Source organism: Pinus tabuliformis, chromosome J (genome assembly GCF_031772625.1).
Source record: "Pinus tabuliformis cultivar Carrire ecotype Pingquan chromosome J, CPIR1, whole genome shotgun sequence".
Lineage (NCBI taxonomy): Eukaryota > Viridiplantae > Streptophyta > Pinopsida > Pinales > Pinaceae > Pinus > Pinus tabuliformis.
In genome coordinates this window covers 1,084,586,331-1,084,597,762 of record NC_142295.1, presented here as the reverse complement: position 1 = coordinate 1,084,597,762, position 11,432 = coordinate 1,084,586,331, and positions in this window count along the sequence as shown.

Below are 11,432 nucleotides of genomic sequence, written 5' to 3'. Positions count from 1 at the left end.
TACACATAACTAAACTACCCGTTACATAACTAAAACTAAATTGGTTACAAAAACTGTTTGACCAAGTTCGTTGTCAAACCAACAAACTCCACCTTGACAACAACTTTCCCATTCATCATCTTTCCTGCAAGCCAAGAGAAGCTAAACACCACCGCAACTTCTCTACTGTAACTGGCTTTGTGAATATGTCTGCACAATTTTCTCGTGTGTGGACCTTTTTAAGAGCTACTTTTCCACCATCGATCACATGTCTCAGAAAATGATATCTCACATCAATGTGCTTGGTTCTACTGTGATAGGCAGGATTTGTGGCTAAGTGAATAGCACTTTGACTGTCACAAAGTACACTCACTTTCTCCTGCGTCCTTCCGATTTCATCGAGCAAACCCTTTAACCAGATTGCTTCTTTACTGGCATCTGAAGCAGCTATATATTCAGCTTCGGTAGTGGACAATGCAACCGTGTCTTGAAGCTTTGACATCCAACTAATTGCTCCACCTGCAAGAGTAAAGACGTAACCTGTAGTAGATCTTCTTTTGTCCAAATCACCAACATAGTCAGCATCTACATATCCGCAGACTGATCCTTCACTACCATCAAAGACGATGCAATGATCTCTTGTGCCTCTTAGATATCGAAGCACCCATTTCACTGCTTGCCAATGTTCTTTACCTGGATTTGCCATGAATCTGCTGACAACTCCAACTGCATGTGAAATGTCAGGTCTTGTAGATACCATCGCATACATTAAGTTTCCTACCGCATTTGCATATGGTACATGAGACATATACTGCTTTTCTTCATCATCTCTAGGACTCAAAACCGGAGAAAGCTTAAAATGGGAAGCTAGAGGAACATTAACAGGTTTCACATTATTCATAGAGAACTTCTCAAGTACCTTCTCCACATACTTCTGCTGTGATAACCAAAGCTTACCATTTTTCCTGTCTCTGTGTATCTCCATACCCAAGATATGTTTTGCTGCTCCAAGATCCTTCATATCAAACGCCCTAGAGAGTTGAGCCTTTAACCTGTTGATCTCGTCCATGCTTTTGCTTGCAATAAGCATATCATCAACATACAAAGCTAAGATAATGAATATGTCATTGAAACTTTTGAAGTACACACAATGATCATACTCACTTCTTATAAAGTTCTGGCTCACCATGAAGGAATCAAACTTCTTGTACCATTGTCTGGGAGACTTCCTCAGACCATACAATGATTTCCTGAGCTTGCAAACTAATCTTCTGCTGCGACCTCGTACAAAACCTTCTGGTTGTTCCATATATATCTCTTCGTTCAAATCACCATGTAGAAAATCTGTTTTAACATCTAACTGTTCTAACTCAAGATTAAGCAACACAGTTAGTGCCAACACAGTACGTATAGAAACAAGTTTTACAACTGGAGAAAAAATCTCATGAAAGTCTATACCTTCAACCTGAGAATACCCTTTTGCTACCAGTCTCGCCTTATATCTCTCAATACTACCATCAACTTTCCGTTTCAGCTTGAAGACCCATTTACATCCAACAACACTTCTCCCTTCAGGAAGCTCTACAAGATCCCAGGTATTGTTCTTGGCTAAGGAGTCCATTTCTTCTTCCATAGCCTTTTTCCATTTCTCGCTATCTGTATCATCTATCGCTTCCTGATAACAAGACGGTTCCCCATCTTCAGTAACCAAAGCAAAAGATGAAGCAGCAGAATCTTCATACCTTTTGGGAGTTTTCCTTTCCCTTGTAGACCTTCTCAGAGCGACTGGTTGCTGAACTGGTTCAGAAACTTGCTCTGGTTCAGAAGCTTCAACGGCTTCCTTTGTGTCTTCAACACCTTTGTCTCCAGAAGTCTCTCCTTCCTTTCGACTGCCACCGAAAGATCTAGCCTCCAACTGAACTCGTTGACTCGGCGATACCTGTTCCTGTTCAATTCTTTCAACATTTGATTTTAACAAAGATGATTCATCAAATGTTACATCTCTACTAATAACTATCTTCCGCAATGTAGGATCCCACAACCTATATCCTTTCACTGCATAGTCATACCCAACAAAGACATAACATTTCGACTTTGGATCTAACTTTGAACGCTGATTTTTCGGAATCAGAGAATAAGCATCACAACCAAATATCCTCAAATGAGAATAGTCACAAGACTGACCTGTCCAGACTTCTTCAGGAATTTTACAATCAATTGCTACTGAGGGTGATCTGTTAACTAAATAACAAGCAGTAGACACTGCTTCTGCCCACAACTCCTTTTGCAAGTTAGCATTGCTGATCATGCTTCTGGTTCTTTCCATAAGAGTCCGATTAATACGCCTAGCAACACCATTTTGCTGAGGAGTATAAACAGCAGTTTTGTGTCTAACAATTCCCTCATCCTTACAGTATTGTTCAAATTCAACAGAAGTGAACTCACCACCATTGTCAGTTCTTAGACATTTAATAGATTTGCCTGTTCTTTTCTCTGCCATTAATTTAAATTGTTTAAACACATTGAATACATCAGCTTTCCTTTTTAGTAGATAGACCCAAACTTTACGAGAATAATCATCAATGAACGTTAAAAAATACAATGCACCTCCATATGACATATCAGGGGAAGGCCCCCACAGATCAGAATGAATGTAGTCTAAAACATCTTTACTATTATGATTGCCAACTTTAAATCTCTATTTACACTGCTTCCCATACACACAATGTTTACAGAAATCTAAATTCAAGGATTTCAGACCGGGAAGAGATTTACGTTTCATCAGTATGTGAAGACCTTTCTCGCTCATATGACCCAAACGCTGATGCCACAGACGAGTACCTGCTTCTTCCTTTTCTGACGCAACCGCTGCTTCACCGACCTGAGTACTTCCTTTTAACCTGTAAAGATTCCCGACCTTCTCTGCCTTCATAACCACAAGGGAACCTTTGAAGACTTTCAAAACGCCATCCTGACCTGTAAACTTATAACCATCTGAATCCAACACTCCCAAAGAGATTAAATTTTTCTTCAAATCAGGCACATGTCTAACACTAGTTAATGTCCTAACTGTGTTATCATACATCTTAATCCTGATATCTCCCATCCCAACAATCTGACATGACATATTGTTACCCATAAACACAGAACTACCGTTTACATTTTCATACGAAGTAAACCAGTTTCTATGTGGGCACATATGATGTGAAGCAACAGAGTCTAACAGCCAGCTATCAAAACTATGAGAGACATTACATTCAGGTGAAGTTTCATCTATCATACACAAATCTTCAGCAGATAAAACTTCATCTACAATACCTGAATCAGCCTGATTCGCTTCGTTCTTCAGGTTTTCGGATTCCTTCCGTTTCCAATAGTCCTTCCTCAAGTGTCCAACTTTACCGCAGCTCCAACATTTTGCCTTACACTTTTTGCCCTTCGATTTCGACCTGGAAGTTCCCCTTGGTTTGTCTCCTCTTTCCTTTGAGCGTCCTCTAGCAACCATAGCTTCTGATGCAGTTGTATCAGTGCTGGATTTTCTTCGTACCTCTTCAGACAGAAGAGCTCCCACGACTGATTCAAACTTCAAAGAATCAGCAGAGCTAAAGCTGATCGAGGTTACGAAGTGATCCCATGACTCAGGCAGAGAACATAGCAAGGTTATGGCTTTATCTTCTTCCTGTATTTTTACTTCCATATCTGTTAATTGACAAATTAGTGTATTAAAGACATTCAAATGTTCTGCAACGCTTGAACCTTCTTTCATTCGAAGACTGTATAATTGTCGTTTCAGATAAATTCTGTTAGTTAATGATTTTGTCATATAAAGGTTTTCAAGTTTTTCCCAAAAACCTGATGCCGTAGTCTCTTCAACGATGTTGAAGAGAACTTCATCCGCTAGACATAGCCGGATGGTACTGAGAGCTCGGGCATCCAAGTCCTCCCAGTCTGAAGTAGTCATGGTTGTGGGTTTCTTAGTAACCCCATCCAATGCCTTGTGCAACCCTTGTTGCACAAGCAGATCCTTAACCTTCAGTTTCCAAAGAGCAAAATTGCTCTTTCCGGTGAATTTCTCCACCTCGAATCTTGCATTCGACATCTTGGCCATTTTCCCTCCTTCCTAGGATTTCAAGGTTAAAAAAAAAATAACTTCCCCCTTGCAAACTTGTTCTTCTACAATATTTTAAAAAAAAACAACGACAACACCCTTTCCCTTTTCAATCTCTGCTGCTATCTTTAAAAAAAAAATTCTGCAAACCCTTCCCTTTTTTTCAATAATTTTATAACAGACCACAACAACAACCTCTGCTATCTTTTTTAAAAAAAATTCTGCAATCTGCTATCTTTTAAAAAACTCTGCAAACTGCTATCTTTTAAAAAATCTGCAAACTGCTATCTTTTAAAAATCTGCAATCTGCTATCTTTTTTAAAAAAATTCTGCAAACTGCTATGCAAAACCCTTCTTTTTTCTTTTAAAAAAAAATTCTGCTTAAAAAAAAACGATACCCGGATTGGGTCACACCGTCAGGGTTCTTGCCGTCCACCACACCGTTTCAAGCCTCAACAGTCCGTCCTCGGGGATTCTACAAGCTTCAACCCGACTCCAACGATTCTGCTACCGTCTCAACGCTATTGCAACGCGTCCACAGGGCCGGATTCAGGGACAAATCACGGGTTTGCCGTCCACGCTCTTCAGCGTATTCTTCAAGCCATCCACACCAGGGATAAATCACGGGACGCTCTTCAGCATATTCTTCAAGCCGTCCACGCGAGGGATTCTTGCCGGGACTCAGGGATTCACTGCCGTCACGCTGGATTCGACTCAGCTCTGATACCACTTATTGAATTAAGTGCAGAGGAAGAAAGAAAGAACAGCAAGAAACAGAATAAGAGAAGATCAAAGACCAAGAAATAGAAACTGAATATGTGAATCTGTTTTATTCGATGATAAGTTTTCATTACATGGTATTCGATTTATTATGCGAACAGCTACCATTACACATAACTAAACTACCCGTTACATAACTAAAACTAAATTGGTTACAAAAACTGTTTGACCAAGTTCGTTGTCAAACCAACAGAGTTGCACCATCGAAAAAGCCCAGCAATAAGTATTGTGGAATGGAAGGAAAAAATACTCTTCTTTGCGGTTTTATTTTCTAGAGAGGGGACATTCCCTGAAATGGGAGATGATATTGGAGACTTTGGAACATAATATAAATCCTTTCATCTATGGAAATGACTTTGTTTCTAAGCAACCAGATACACAGGCAACAAAAATAGGCAAGGAACAAAGATGTTTATACTTCTTCACCCATTTGAATAATAATTCTTCAGAAGTTATCCTCTTCGCATTTGCTTTGATGCTCAAGGTTTAAAGAACAGAAGCCCATATTTTCACGGCGCATTTGCAATGTACCAGGAGATGGTTAGAAGTTTCTTCATATTGATTGCATAAGCCGCATCCACTCGAACCTTGAAAACCTCTTTTTTGCATGATTTCCCAAGTCAGAATTTTGTTGTGCAGGACTAGCCAAGTTTTGTTGTGCAGGACTAGCCAAGTGAAGAATCTTAGCTTGTTTGGAATTGGCCATTTCCAGATAAGTTTGTTCCACCACCCATTAGCCGTTGTAAAATCTAATTGTGTAATCTCATCATAGACCGAATTGGCTCTAATCTTTCCAGCTGAAAAATCCGAACTCCAAACTAATGAGTCCCTAGAATTATTTAATCTCACACCATTAAAATTGATCTCTTGAATGAAGAGGTTCCATTCCTTTGCTAAGTACTCACTAGTCCCAATTCCAAACTGAGGAGTCGCTAAAGTTATTTAATCTCGAGATTGATCTCTTGAATGAAAGAAGTTCCACCATTCCTAAATCTGCTGAGGACATCCAAGAATTTTGAGATGACTGTGAGAAGTTCACTTTATTTATTTATTTATTATTATTATGCAAATAGAAGAGTCCCTATGTTCATGATTTTCTTAATTCTGCGAATAGATTATAGACTCTCGCTCCACCGACGAATGGATGACTTGCTTTCAAGGGGAAACTCTACGTTCAAGATTATTGTGTTGACAAACTTTAAAAATGAGAACTAATGTTTTCATAAGTTGTAAAGAATGATAAATTATCCATATCATCCATATTAGTGTTTTTTTTACAAGTTTTGAAGTATGCTTTGTGTTTTAGGCTTTAAGTTTTTATGACCATCGTGAATCTTCCAAGACCCGTGTTTCCCCATATCACATGTTGCGTTTTCCACAAATCACATAATCATGTCGTTGTTACACATATAAATAGTTATTACTTATGGATTAAGTAATTTTGATAGTTTTCTCTATTATTTTTAAGGAAGGGGCTATTTTTGGAGCTATTTTCATATATGTAGGGTTTGATATTTCTGTTTGGAAGTGCCATAGTTTAGAAATTGTTTAGAATCTCCATCCATGGTCGAGAAAAGGCAAATTGAAAAAGTCATCACTTTATCTTTGTTATCACTAACCCAGTTCTCCTTTCCCCTGGTGATTTATTAAAAAGGATTACATTATAACCAATTTTATTATTAATATCTTTGTTAAACATCATTGACAACAAAGATCCATGACGACAAAGATCCATCACCTTAGTTTAGAGCCCTTACTCTTTTTTTACATGTTTGTGGGGTAATTTCCATTGGTATCCCACCCATCCTTATAGTGTTAAAGTGGATGCTATACTCTATTTCGTTACTCATGGTCTTTTTCTAGTTGTTATTAGATATCTTTTGCATAGCTAATTATGACGTGAATCCTCTTCATATTGCATGCCTCTTACATAGGTGGGTATTCTTAAGTCCTTATGGAGTGGCCATGAGCAAGACTTAAGCTATTGAGGGGTCTACAGGCAAGACTTAAGTTATGAGTGATAGTTTTTAATGGGTAAGCATAATTTAACATGAGAAAATAACATTAATACAAGATGTAACATACAATTAGTTTGTTTGAGGAGTAAGTTGAGGTCTATGTTGTGATTAGCGATAAGTGGGAAAAAAAGTCAACCGTAAAACACATGTCATTTCCATAACCTTTTATTCATGGTTAAAAAAACCATGTGCAAGCTCTAATCTCATTTTCCATGCACATGTAAAGCTCTAATCTCATTTTCCATGCACACATAAATTCCTTCACCATATATTGTGTACTTCAAATTTGGACACATCTCTTCCCTATGGAAATGTCTCTTTCATGTAGCTATACTATTTTTGATGATGTTGAAAGGTTCTCTTCTTCACACCTATGTTTGTTATTGCACTCATATGCTATAAATATTTAGTGTTGGATATGGTTTGGAGAAGTTATAGTAATTATAATAGAGCTTAGCATAGTTTGAGAAGCTCATGCTAGAGTTGTAATCTAATGAGGAACTTACTCGTGTGATCGATACAATGAAGTTGAAATGGTCGACCCGATGTGAGTGTTAGTGTTAGTAGGGTGAGATATATCACATTTTATGTGAGTTTATTTATAGAATCTTACTATAAAGTAAAAGAGATTGTATATGGAGGTTGAACTCTGGTGGAGATTTGATCTATGAGGAGTAGTTTGTTATTATTAAGAATTGCATTTTAAGTTAGCAATATATTAGGAGTTTGAAGTTTGCCAAAATTGTCACATAGCTTGAGGATCTTATGTTAGAGTTGTAATCTAGTCATGAAGGGTTCTTCACTTGATCGATATAATGAAGTTGAAATAGTTAGCCCGATGTGAGTGTTAGTGTGTGAGATATATCACATTTTTATGTGAGTTTACTAGTTAGTATTTGTACAATCTTACTATAAGGTAAAAGATTAATGAATAGATATTTTAACAGATTTTATTATTATTATAATATTATAAAAAATTACTCAAAAATCCTCAACAAAGACTTATGTTAACAAAACCAAAGCTTTATCATTATTTAAAAAATGTGGGCATGTAAAAGTTTTAGTTAAGGTCTTTTAAAATATATGAGCTTATTACAATATGATGCATGAGGGTGCTAATGTGTATGATCCATTGATGCATATTATATCACATTTTGTTTGAATGTTACTAATTGATATTTGTAGAATCTTAGTACAAAGTAAAAAAATTAATTAGCGGAGTTTTAGCAGAGTTTTTTATTATTATAATATTGGAAAAAATTACCAAAAAAATCGTTGCCAAAAACTTATGTTAACAAAAACCAAAACTTTATCATAATCAGAAAAAGGTGGGCATGCAAAGGTTTCAATTAAGTTTTGTTACAATATACGAGCTTATAATATGATGCATTAGTGTGCCAATGTGTATGATGCATGGGTACATATTACGTAATATAAGCTGCCAGTGCTTTATACATTGTTAAGAACTAGTGTATGATGTCTTACTATGCATATCCCAATAACAATAATGATAATAATAACAAGGATAGTTTCATTGAAAGTAACCATACTTTTTTTTTTAATATATGAAAGTGAGCACCAAGATGCTTAGTATAGTTACAAGCAATGTTTCATGATTGAAAATAGATCGATAATTTTTGTTCACTGCATTATGTTCTAATACATACAAAAAACATAAGTGCACAAGTACATGTAAGGAGCATCAACTCAATCAGCAATGCTTACATCAAAGTAAAGTTATAAGGTGTTGAGATGATTCTTCTATAAAACGCTAACTCCATAAGTGATTGGGAAAATAAGAGACTTCACTCTTTTACTATAATCTAGTGCATATTGATGCTTATTTATCAGTATGCATGGATGGATACAAATGCATATGAATGTTAATAATACACAAGTGTATGCATAAGTGCATATAAAGCATGGATATGTTTAGTGCCAAAATTTTTCATATTTGATTTAATATTTTTGCATGTATGTAATTGTAACTTTTTCTTTTTCATCTTTTAATAAATTTAGAAAATAATATATTAATGTATGTGTAACTTTTTATTTTTATTGAGGTATTTGAATATAATTATTGCATTAATGTATTGTATCGTTAAAAAAAAAATGATTACACATTTGTTAATTATAATAATGTAAATCATCCATATATTTAATTAGAAATGCAACAAATTTTACAACAAACTACATTACAAAATAAGAAGAAATTTATTTTATTATATAAAAATGAGGAATTATATTTCATAAATAATGGATAACATAAAGGGACCCATGATAAGCAATATGTCAAAAACAATTGTTACAATAATTGTAACATATCATACCATTTTTTTTTTGGTTTTATTAAACAAATCTAGAAAATCAAATAAATTTTATACTTTAATTAATGTATTTGGATATAATCATTGCATTAATGTATTGTGCCATTAAACACATATTAATTGATTACACATTTGTTTGTTATGGTAATGTAAATAATCCATATATTGAATTGACAACTTAACATTTTACAACATATTGCAAAATAATAAGAAATATATTTTATTATATAAGAATGAGGAATCCTTTGTCATACAAAATCGGATAACATAAAGGTCCACCATAAATACTATTTTTTATATTTGTAACATATTGTCATACAAAATGGAACAACAAAAATATCCACATTAAATAAAATATTTGATTTTTATAAACAAGCATTCCAAAATATAAAATTGTATCATTAAATTATATTGACTTTAATTTGTTGCCTCAATTGCTTTCAATGTCCAAGTTGCTTCCATTCCACATTTCTTCATCACGTGGAAGGGATGTTGTAATTGTATTATTTGTAATGTTTGTTGTAGATTATCTTGATTTTGTTCTCAAGCATCTCTCTCCATCTTCCTTCTGTAGAGATTGAAATATAGTGTAATGAGTATATTTACATTTATAGTATAATGCATGTGATTATAGGAATTGATAAGTAATGTTTGAAATGAAAAAAGTTTATATGGGTAACTATACCTCTAGACATTACAAACAATCCTTCGATGGATCAAGCTTGACCATGCCACTTCTTAGGAAAGTGAATAAGGGTTTCACAATGCTACCATTAATTTACAATAGTAATGAGTGCTTCATGAATAATGTGTGAATAATACACATTCTTTTGAAGCATTGCATTGTTTCATCTTACAACATATCTTCTAGTGGCTTCACTCCATACTTCTTAAGTTTTATATGGCAAGGAAATATTTACATTGTATTGTTGTTCACATATTCTAAAATAGAAGATGTAAATAACATATCTACTTACAAATTATTTAGTTAAGCTTTGATACTCCAACAAATAATTGGATTCTATACTTAACCTAATGTTAATCAAATTCTAGGGTGACTCGGTTTCTCTTCCTTTTTAAGTGAGAACCTGGTAGGAAACATATACAAAAGATTGTAAATTAATTAAAATACAAAAAATCACTATAGATATGAATATGTTAAGGAAAAGATAAATATTTTTGAGAAATATTGTGATTAAGATTAAGAGTTTTCCTCCTTATTTTCATATCCTCTATGGTGATTGGGTTCTATCTCGTAAAACAATTGAAAATGAGTATTTTGTGTGATAAAACTCATTGAATAAACATATTACAAAATTTATAACTACATTTTTTGCTCCTTGTTATTTGGATATCTCTATTAGCAAATCAATTACTCTTATATCTTTGACCATTTCCTTGTACACTTTTTTGGACATACTTATTGGGCATATTTCAAATATCATATAAAAACATGAAAATGGATAACACTTTGGCTTGTCTTTAACAAAGAAATAATAACATTTTATTTTTGTTCAATTTTAAGTGATTAAACCTTGTGTTTGATTTCACTTTAAAATAAAAATAATATTTATAAAGAATTACATTCCCTTTATATATATTTTTAATTATTATTATTATTTATAGATATATATTTAAATAAATATGTATAGATTTTAGGTAAGGAAAATGAGCAACATATATGTAGCATATAATTTTTTAAATGATAATTAATTTTATGATTACACAATCTACATATATTTCACTATTGTATTAGCTATTTTTTATTTTTTTGATTTGAATAATAAATTTTATATTTATATGAAAATATTTTTAAAAGCAGTGCAATATCAACACATTTTTTTAGATAAGCTAAAATACCTATTTTGAAAAGTACAAGATGATTTTTGTTTTTGTTTTTTCATTTTGTAATTTTAATGATATTAGATTTCAATTGTGGGCGATTTTGATAGCAATGAAATTAGTATATGTTAATGTTTTGAACGAAACTTTATAAAAAGCCAAAATTCATACATTGTAATAAAGTAGATACAAAGATGAATATATTAGTAGGTTTGATAAATAATCTTTAAAAATTACCGGTATTCACCATTATAAGAGTTGTAGGCTTTTTAAAATTACAATAGACTTTATTTAAAATAATAGACTTCATTTTATTGTAATTGACCAAGTATTCTCAAATGAGATTTTTTTTCACCCAATCTCTTCCCCATAGTTAAA